Source organism: Phaseolus vulgaris, chromosome 11 (genome assembly GCF_000499845.2).
Source record: "Phaseolus vulgaris cultivar G19833 chromosome 11, P. vulgaris v2.0, whole genome shotgun sequence".
In the NCBI taxonomy this organism is placed as follows: domain Eukaryota; kingdom Viridiplantae; phylum Streptophyta; class Magnoliopsida; order Fabales; family Fabaceae; genus Phaseolus; species Phaseolus vulgaris.
In genome coordinates this window covers 50,358,002-50,367,966 of record NC_023749.2, presented here as the reverse complement: position 1 = coordinate 50,367,966, position 9,965 = coordinate 50,358,002, and the positions used below count along the sequence as shown (strand labels likewise).

At 33.1% G+C, this 9,965-nt stretch overlaps 4 non-coding genes across 4 annotated transcripts; all 4 read right to left on the bottom strand.

The window, feature by feature from the left end:
* Positions 1-468: 468 nt before the first annotated feature.
* Positions 469-665, bottom strand: LOC137811876 (U2 spliceosomal RNA). Its single transcript, XR_011081188.1, has one exon. It is a non-coding gene; the product is annotated as a U2 spliceosomal RNA (small nuclear RNA).
* A 3,504-nt stretch (positions 666-4,169) lies between these two features.
* Positions 4,170-4,365, bottom strand: LOC137811699 (U2 spliceosomal RNA). Its single transcript, XR_011081122.1, has one exon. It is a non-coding gene; the product is annotated as a U2 spliceosomal RNA (small nuclear RNA).
* A 3,251-nt stretch (positions 4,366-7,616) lies between these two features.
* Positions 7,617-7,810, bottom strand: LOC137811908 (U2 spliceosomal RNA). Its single transcript, XR_011081194.1, has one exon. It is a non-coding gene; the product is annotated as a U2 spliceosomal RNA (small nuclear RNA).
* An 894-nt stretch (positions 7,811-8,704) lies between these two features.
* LOC137811929 (U2 spliceosomal RNA) lies at positions 8,705-8,900 on the bottom strand. Its single transcript, XR_011081198.1, has one exon. It is a non-coding gene; the product is annotated as a U2 spliceosomal RNA (small nuclear RNA).
* Positions 8,901-9,965: the final 1,065 nt, after the last annotated feature.

Here is a 9,965-nt window from a genome sequence, read left to right as displayed (position 1 = left end):
GTATAATGAGGAAGAAACATAGAAATATGTGGACTGATAGATAGTGGCACTGCCACTAAGCATCAGCTAGATTCATATTAAGTTTTATTCTTTTTTTGGTAAAAGTTACGCAAATCTGTTCTAAGTAAGATTATCAGATTTTGAAAAAAAAAGTGTAGTTAGTCAAACTAGGCTCACCAGGCCATTAGGGACCTAAGGAGCTCACAGTGCAGTCCAGTGGGAGGATTCAACTTCCTTACATTGTCGTATAATTCACCTATTTTAAAGGTTCATCAAACACTGATTTTAGTGGAAGTCTCAAATTTTGTTGAAGAGAAATCACAAGTTTGATTGAAAGTCTCATTTAATTTGTGAATATATAAATAACACATAAAACAGATTTAAGAGAAGATGGTAATATCCATCAAAAGCAACATAAATAACACAAGACACTCATATCACAATAAAAGGAAAATTGAACTATTTTGAGTGAGATGCACCATTCTCTTGCAGTAGTGCAAAACAAGAGCGATGCTTGAGAGCCTCAGTAGCAAGCCACTGCAGTTGACCCTCTCTCAGAAAAAAATAAATTTAATATCGTATGAACCAATGGTCCATATATCAGATATTAAACTGATAAGAACAGATACTACACTTGATCTTAGCCAAAAGGCCGAGAAAGGTATGATTTCAACAGTGTAAGTGTTGAGTTCTTATTTTGTGAGCTCCAGATACTTGTCAGAGTTCTGACTAATGTGGGATCTAAAGATGGTTAAAACACTGAAACTGATACGTACAATGCTGTTCCTCTAATGTGATATGGGTGAAGGAGGATTGTCCCTTTACTATGATAAAAAAGGAGAGAAAGATTTGTGATAATATTTATTTATTTTCATTCATATCAATTATGTAAGTATACAAATATTTCATTCATTTTCAATTATTTTCACTCATTTGCAATGAGTAGATGCAGAAATTGCTGCTTGGCTTCCTTTGCAATGGCAGGTCCATTTGTTCGTTTCAGTTCTGCAACTGCCTCAGCACTCTCCTCTGTAATCCAAGGTAATACTCTGCAACTCATGGCTATCAATGATTTCCTGAGACATGCTCTGACATAACACACGACACACTTTTTGTTTAGAATTAACACATGACTTATAATCTAGGACGAAACAGTACTTAAATTGTTTATTTTGATATGTATTTTTAGAATAAAGTTCAAATTTATAATATTATTAACACAAATATACAATATTAATACTACTGATATTTTAGTTTCTATTATTAATTAAGCAAAAGAAAATCTCAGTTTTTGCTTTCATACAAATAGGCCCATTTGAAAATAAAAACGGAGAGGACATGGCAAATGCTCCTTGCACCCAACACTTTTGAACCTGCACCCAACATAATTTCAAAAATTCCGAAAATATCCTTTATTCTGGAATTGAAAATCTGAAATTGAAAATAATACATTCTGAAAAAATAAATCCATAAGAGATTTTTGTGTTTCGGATATAAAAATCTGAAGAAAAAAAATTAAAATCCCATTCCGGATAAAAAAAATCCAGAACTGAAAATAATACATTTCCTGGAAGAGATTATTTTATTCCGGAAAAGGGGGTCCAGAATGTAATTTTATATGTACCCCATTTTTTTAAGGGTATTTTCGGTTTTTCTCCTGTGATTGGGTGCAGTGATATGGTGCAGGAAGCAATTGCGAGAGGACATTTGTAGGTTTGAGCTCAACTTGAAACAATCAAACATTCTTATTTCACTTGAACAAAATTTCTTAAAAGCATCCTTGTGATCATGTCATGATCTATCACAATGTGAACACAAAAGCTGTTTCGATTCAATTTGCCCCTTTTTCATATATCTCATTTGCACAAAGAGTCCCATTACGACAACTCTTTCTTCCTTTGTTTTGGTGATCATTTTCATCCTTTCTTCTTGTACCAAGGTTGTGTGCACCCTGTTGAGTGAAGGCATGGGCGAGAATATTGGATCACACTATCCCATAAGCCACATCATCCAACCTCATCAGGAATTGATGGACTCTTTCTTCTTCCCTTCTCTAAGCGTGATCCAATGTGCACTTGCATTCTCCACACGTGTATTTTGGAATTTGTTCGTAGTTTGCTAACTCATTCCAAAGGGTCTTCATCTTTTCATAGTAAATAACTATTGTTGTCCCTTGTTGCTTGCACTCCGCTAGTTCAACTTTTAGTTGTTGAATTCGTGACCCATTCTCCACATAAAAATGCTTCTTGATGTCCTCCCGAAAAAAAAAACATGATAAAATCTTTAAGGAAAGAATGGGTCTTCAAAACAAAAATTGGATTCTGAAGTACATTTCGTGAAGGAAAAATCACTCTACGAAGTTTGTCTTTCAGAGAATTACTTTTAATTAAATGTACTAAATTAAATTAACTCTTAAAATATTTATTTTTCTTCTAAAATTGAATAAAGATATATGTAAAAAATATTTTTTAATTTTTTTTACTAAATTAAATTAACTTTTAAAATATGTATTTTTCTCCTAAAATTAAATAAAGATATATGTAAAAAATATTTTTTAGAACTGATAAAGTCAAAAGTATTAATTAAAGTCAAAACTTTAAAATAAAGTATAATTAAAAATGTTATTAGTTAATATTAAAGAAAGTAGTAGACCTATTGTGAAGTGAAGAGAACAAAGTAATGGACTTATTAGGGTTAATATAAATAACAATGCAATTAATTTATTGGTGAGAGAATTAATGAATATTTAGAACTAAAACTGACTTAAATTGAGAGATTGTTAACACACACTGAGTAGTGGAGAATGAAGGTCAAGTAGCTGGAGGTCACATGAGCATTAGCTGGGTCCACTCTCCCCTATACATGTTTTAGGAAATTGAAGATCAGACAAAGATGAAATACTAAAAACTATACAAACACCTAAATAAAAATAAAAGTAATAGTCCAAGCAGACTAGGCTGAGCAGGCCATCATCACAGTAATGCTCCCACTTGGGAAACAAGCTGGAGTAAACCAGCTCAGCAATCTGACAACTTGTCAGTGAAATTATAAACACACTTTTGTATCATTTTCTTTGGGATGTGGGATGTAATTATCATAAAGTGTGTAATATAGCCACTCAGTTTTAAAATACTTCAGAATACTTTGGGAGCGACAAAACAGAGAAGAGTTGATATACTTTGTTTTGGTTGTTGCTTTTAGATATAGACACTGTTATGTTAGATTGTCAATCTTATGTAGTCACTCTTTTGCTAAAGCATCTAGTATTTGTATAGATGATCTCCGTTAGACCGTCTAGTCTATTTTTTGTTTAGAATATCTAAACATCAAGTCGTTTATTCTTACTAGATCGTTAAGTTGATAAACATTCTAGACCTTGTTTTATACCAGACCGTCTAACTTTTTTTGCAGATTGTTTAGACCATCTTGATGGTTAGTTAGTCTTGCTATGTTAGTTTGTTTTCTTTTGGTTTTTGCTTATGTTTTCGCTGTATGTATACACCCTTCCCTGCCTTTGCCTTAACGAGAATAATACATGTGCTCTGTTTTTTTTTTTTTCTTCACATTTTCCCTTCCTTCTCTCTCTTTTTTCTCTTTAAGTTTTCTTGCTGTCATGGAGAATTTCATGAACCTGCCAAAGTGAACCCACCAAATTCCATATAAAAAAGCACTACAATCATAAACACCCTGCCCTTCTGATGAGCTAGTAAACAATCACAGTGACCATAGTGGAAGAGTAGTTCTGCAGCAAAGTGAACTGCATATTCTCAGTTTGTAATATGTTGAGTCCAACCCTATATAAGCGATGGTATATGAGCATAGAATTCTCACCTGCCAACATTTTGCTCTGGACTGTACCCTATATCACAGGGTTTAGAGTAAGCAACTACGTGTTCTGTACCAATGCAAAAACCTCTCCGAAATACTTTTTAATTTTATGATTCCAAATTTCCTAAACAATACCATCCACATTTTCCTCCAAATAAAACTGTTCCTAACCTTATCACACCTATAATTTCAAAAGTGTAGAGCCCTTGAGGATCTTCCTATCCACAACTCACTGCCAAATGTTATCCACTATCTTACAACTAAAAAGAAAGGTGATTGACATTTTCTTCTTCACGTGGAGAACAAAAGTACACGTATGTAAACATTCTAAACTTCTTTGAGTGGGATGCACCAGACTCTTGCAATAGTGCAAGACAAGAGTTATGCATAAGAGTCCCAATAGCAAGCTATTGTAATGGACTCTTTCCCTCAAAATATTAATTTAATATCGTGTGAATCAATGATCCACATATCAGATATTAAACTGATAAGAACAGATACTACACTTGATCTTAGCCAAAAGGCCGAGAAAGGTATGATTTGTATCATGTAAGTATTCTATTCTTATACTGTGATCTCCATCTTCTTGACAGACTCCTGACAAATGTGGAACTTTGTCAGTTGAATAAGATGCATCAACAATGTCAGAGGATAAAAATACTTTTTTTAATTTCCATATATATTTAAGTTTGATTTTGAATGCCTCAAATTTTGTAGGAGACAGTTTTCGTTAACAAATCAGCGACAGAAACATGACAAACTTGAAGCTGTTTTCTCTATATTTTCTCACAAACAAAGAAAAGTCATGCTAGTTATTTGTAACAATGTCGTTGAGTATAAAAGGGAAAGAAATGAAAATGACCACAATCCTGTTTTCTCAGAGTTCACATGTTTATAATAAGGATGAACTGCCTCATGCATAAGAACAGGCACACCTCCTAGGATGGAAGACTTGGAATCAAACAAAGAGCCTCAGGTGACTAGTGATAAAGAGTTTGTTAATATAGCTAGAGTATACATTCAACTGCCACAGTTTCGTTGATTTCTTATGCTGTGTTTAAAATCTAGAGAAGAATGGATTCTGTGAAAAGTGTATAGTTAGTCAGGGTTATTCATGTACTTGTTGGCATCAGGCTAAGTCTTTTGAAAGAAGTGTTATTTTAACAGTACCGAAATCTGAGTAATTAAATTTTTTAGAATGAAACTGGAATGACTCAAAAGGTTTACAAACCTTATTTTCTTGCAGCTACTCATTAATGAGATGATAAAATATATAAAAGAAATTCTCAATGTTGTTCCACACTTTAATGCTCCCACTATGGAGTAACTCACCTCAGCAATCTGGACATGACAGTGAAGTTATAAAAAACATTTTTGTTTCATTTACTCTATTATCTGATATAAAGATTAAATGTTTGAAACTATTAAAAGCTTGTATTATCTGATACTTTATATTTAATTATTTTTAACACTCAATCAAAAAATTTAGGGTGTTAACTTTTATTCTAAAAAACAGATGAAATATGATAAAAAAAATGCAGGGTGTTGAACTTTTACTCTAAGAATGTGATATGTAACTAAAAAATGGAACAACATAAAGTTATGCTTCTAGGGTAGTGGTTTTAGTTTTTAAAGTAGGAATTACTCTAGGCTATCAAATTTACAGAAACTATCCGAAGTTGTTGTGTCCAAATTTGATTCTTTGATCAACGCTTGGGTTATTGAGGCTTCTGTTTTCAATGGACCTTTTGCTGTCTACAAGAATTTCATACTGTCCATGAATCAATATGGAGAGCCAAGGTCATATGATCCAATATATTGATGGTTGTAGTCATTCTCATCATCAAACCTTAGTAGCCATTGAGGCCAAACAAAAATCTTTAGCAAGTCTATTACATATCCTAATCAAGTTCTTGCTCCTTAACTTCAGTAAATTAATATAAAAGGCATAACAACACCGATGTGCTACATGACTGGAGATATCAACTCCGTTTTATCCTTCATGGAACACCGAGACAATGGAGTGATAAGCGGCGTGACTGGATAAGGAATGAAAAGGACAAAGAGTTTGGAAAAAATAAAAGTATTCTCAAGGTATTATTTTGCTGATATGCCTCCAAGTATGCAGAGGCACTTTGAAATAATAGAAAGTTTAGATGTAAGTTAGTACTTCATACTTTATAGGTCCAAACTTTTTAAACATTGACAGAAGAAGTAAAGCTAAAAAAAAAAGTGATGGTCCAAGCAGAATAGACTCACTAGGCCATACTGAACCATGGATGCAGCAGCATGTGATCCTTCCACTGTTGGGAATGGGAGGTGATCGCTGCTCTGTGAAACCAGCCTCACGCTGTGCCCTCCACTCTAAGAGACAAGAGGCCTTAGTCTTCACCAAGGTCACAAACTCAGTTCTCAACTTGGAATGGGCAGGCCAGCAATTTGCAAACACAGCCCAACCCAGCAAGCCTCATTGTTGTTCCATCACATTGATGCTCCCACTTGGGTCACAAGCTGGAGTAACCCAGCTCAGCGATCTGACACCTTGTCAGTAAATTTATAAACACACTTTTGTTTCATTTTCTTTCTGATGTGGGATATATTTAGCATAAAGTTTGCAGTGTAACCACTCAATTTGAAAATGTCTTTTTTACATATGTATGAAATATAGAATAGTTGGATGTATTTTGAGGATGACAAGATCTTAATCTGTATCCTAAGATCTGGTACATAGTGATTAAATGTTTGAAACTGTTAAAATATTGCATATGTCAGCATTCTCTGTAACTTTCTGGTATTCTCAAAATGTCTTCTTTACTACCATTTCATTTCATAATAAGATGAATTCTTCTGACTCAACTAAAGAATTACGGATAGAAACTTTTATAATGTTTTCCATGTCAGACATTTTGACGCCCTTATATACAATACACACTGAACATATTCAATATTTATGCATCATGCCAAACATTCTGCATTGATATATATGTCATACACATTGAACTTTCAATATTTATGCACAATGTCAAACAATAGTTAAACAGTTGAACATTCCATAGAATTGGTGCATTTCTTTAAAAACCTAAGATTCTTATTCTTTGAGCAAATTAGTTCCTTAAAGGACTTTTACTTAGTATCATTCAGAAGTTACAGAAACTATTTGAAATTGTTTTGTATAAATTTTGTAACCTGAAATCTTGTGGGAAGTGATCACATCCCTACATTGTTTTAGTCTGGAAAGATAGAGGAAAACAATAAAAGTGAACAATTAGAAAAAAAAACGTATAAACAAGGATGTAATAGAGAATTGTGTTGAAAAAAAAAACAGCATAGCAAAATATAAATAATACACATCATGAACTTAACCAAAAAAACAAAAGTATAAATTATACACACATCACATGACCCTTGTTAAATAACTAACTAACTACAATGCAGAAATATAATCTATACAGAAGTAATGCAGAAATATAAGCTATACAGAAGTATAAGCTATACAGAAGTAATGCAGAAATATAAGCTTATACAGAAGTAATGCAGAAATATAAGCTTATACAGAAGTAATGCAGAAATATAAGCTTATACAGAAATTAAGCTATACAGAAATAAAGCAGATATTAAGCTATACAGAAATAATGCAGAAATTAGGCTATACAGAAGCAATGAAGAAATTATGCCATACAGAAATATAAGCATAAGTTATAGAATTTTTAACTGATCTTGTTGGATACACTAGCTTTTATAAGCAATATAAGAACCATACAAAATTAATAAGAAATTAAACTGATTTAGTGGGATGCACCGGTCTTTGCAGTAGTGCAAAGCAAAGACAATGATTGAAGACCTCAGTAGCAAGCTACTGCAATTGGCCCCCTCCCATAAAAATTAATTTAATATCGTGTGAATCAATGATTCACATATCAGATATTAAACTGATAAGAACAGATACTACACTTGATCTTAGCCAAAAGGCCGAGAAAGGTATGAGTATGACTATCTAAGTGTTCTGCTTTTATATTCTGCCTTCCAGTTATTGTCAGAGTTCTAAGGAATGTGGGGCTTATGTTCAACAATGCTTGAGGAAAATAATTGGATATGTATCATTTTATAATGCACCAATTCTTTGAACTGTTATATGTAATTTCTTTCTAGAAAGTGTATATACAGTAATTTAATTTTGTTCTACAAAGATGCTAGTTGCAGTAATATATTTGCAGTATGAAAATACTTGTTTGTAAAAATAATTTTTTTTTTTTAAATATTGTTGTAGTATTTAGTATTTTTTTGCATTTTAATTCTATTTTAAGTCTGTTGTTTATTATATTTAATATTTGTTGTTTGCTATATTTTAAATCTTCTGTTGGTGAACTTTAGCAATCACTGTTTATCTTAATTTAAAATGCTGTTTGCTGTATTTAACCTTGTTCACTGTTGGAATCTATATAACAAAAAAAAAAAAAAATCTGTTCTGGAAAAAAAATGAAAGAGGAGGTTGGAAAAAAAATAAACGGATTCAGAAAGATGTTCTGGAATCAAAGATTCTTGGTGGAGACAGAATTCTCAGCTACCAACATTTTTGCTCTGGACTGTACCCTATATCACAAGGTTTAGGGTAAGCAACTATGTTTCTGTACCAATGCAAAAACCTCTCCTAAATACCCTAATCAATTACCATCCACATTTTCCTATAAATAAAACTGTTCCTAACCTTATCACATTATACATACTTATAATTTCAAAAGTGTAGAACCCTCAAGGATTTTCCTATCCAAAAATCACTCAACTGCCAAATGTTATCAACTACCTTACAACTAAAAAAAGGTGATTGACATGTAAAACAAAAGAACCCATTCGTAAACATTCTAAAAACTTGTTTAGAGTGGGATGCACCATACTCTTGCAATAGTGCAAAACAAGAGCGATGCCTAAGAGTCCCAATAGCAAGCTACTGTAATGGACACTCTCCCTCAAAATATTAATTTAATATCGTGTGAACCAATGATCCACATATCAGATATTAAACTGATAAGAACAGATACTACACTTGATCTTAGCCAAAAGGCCGAGAAAGGTATGCTTTTAACATTGAAAGTGCAGAGTTTTTATTTTCTGAGCTCCGGATACTTGTCAGAGTTCTGACTAATGTGGGACATGGGAGATGATCATATGCAGGATTTCTTTTCAGTTTATATTTAAGATTTGATATCTCTGTAATGCTATTGGGTTACATCTATGTTTGGGTGGTGATTAAAGATTTGTTCTCTGTGCACAACTGATAAATATATCTTGGTGCAGTTTTCTTTTGCATATACTGATAGACACAAACTATACTTTGAAACTAAGGCTTTGAAATCAACATGTAATAAAATTTCATTTTCAACCCTCTTTTCTATATTTTTTTCTCACTCCATTGACATCAAGCATAGAGTAGTTAAGGCCAGAGTTCAGTAAAATGGTTGTGCAAAGTAAATCAATGGTGAGCAGAAACAAAATTTAGCAGTTTATTGGTGGATGAGAGGAGAATTAATGAGATTATAAATGAGAAGAACCAATAAATTTAGCAGTAATAAGTTTAATATTTTTATTGGTGGATGAGAGGAGAGGCAGAGCATTCAACATGCTTATACTAATCATAATCACGTTTTAAATTATATAATTTTAAAATATATTTATCTTTTTAAATAATTAAGTATTAAGTATAAGATGTCATACACATTTTTAATCAGAAAATTAAATGTGGTGCAGAAACCATAGTTATATTTAATTTATCAGTACGAGAATCACCTAATCATTCAGACTCCTTGCAACAACATGTGTACAATGAACAGATTTTGAAAAAAAAAAGTGATAGTCCAGCAGACTGGGCTGACCAGGCCATTAAGGACTGAGGTTGCTGCAGCCTGCGATCCCTCCCACTGTTGGGAGTGGGAGGTGGTCGCTGCTCTGTGAAACCAGCCTCACGCTGTGCCCTCCATTCTAAGAGCCAAGAGACCTTAGCCTTCACTAAAGTCACAAGACCCAACTCTCAACTTGGAGTGGACAGGCCAACATATTGCAAACAAGCCCAAACCCAGCAAGCCTCAGTGTTGTTCCATCACAGTAATGCTCCCACTTGGGTCACAAGCTGGAGTAACTCAGCT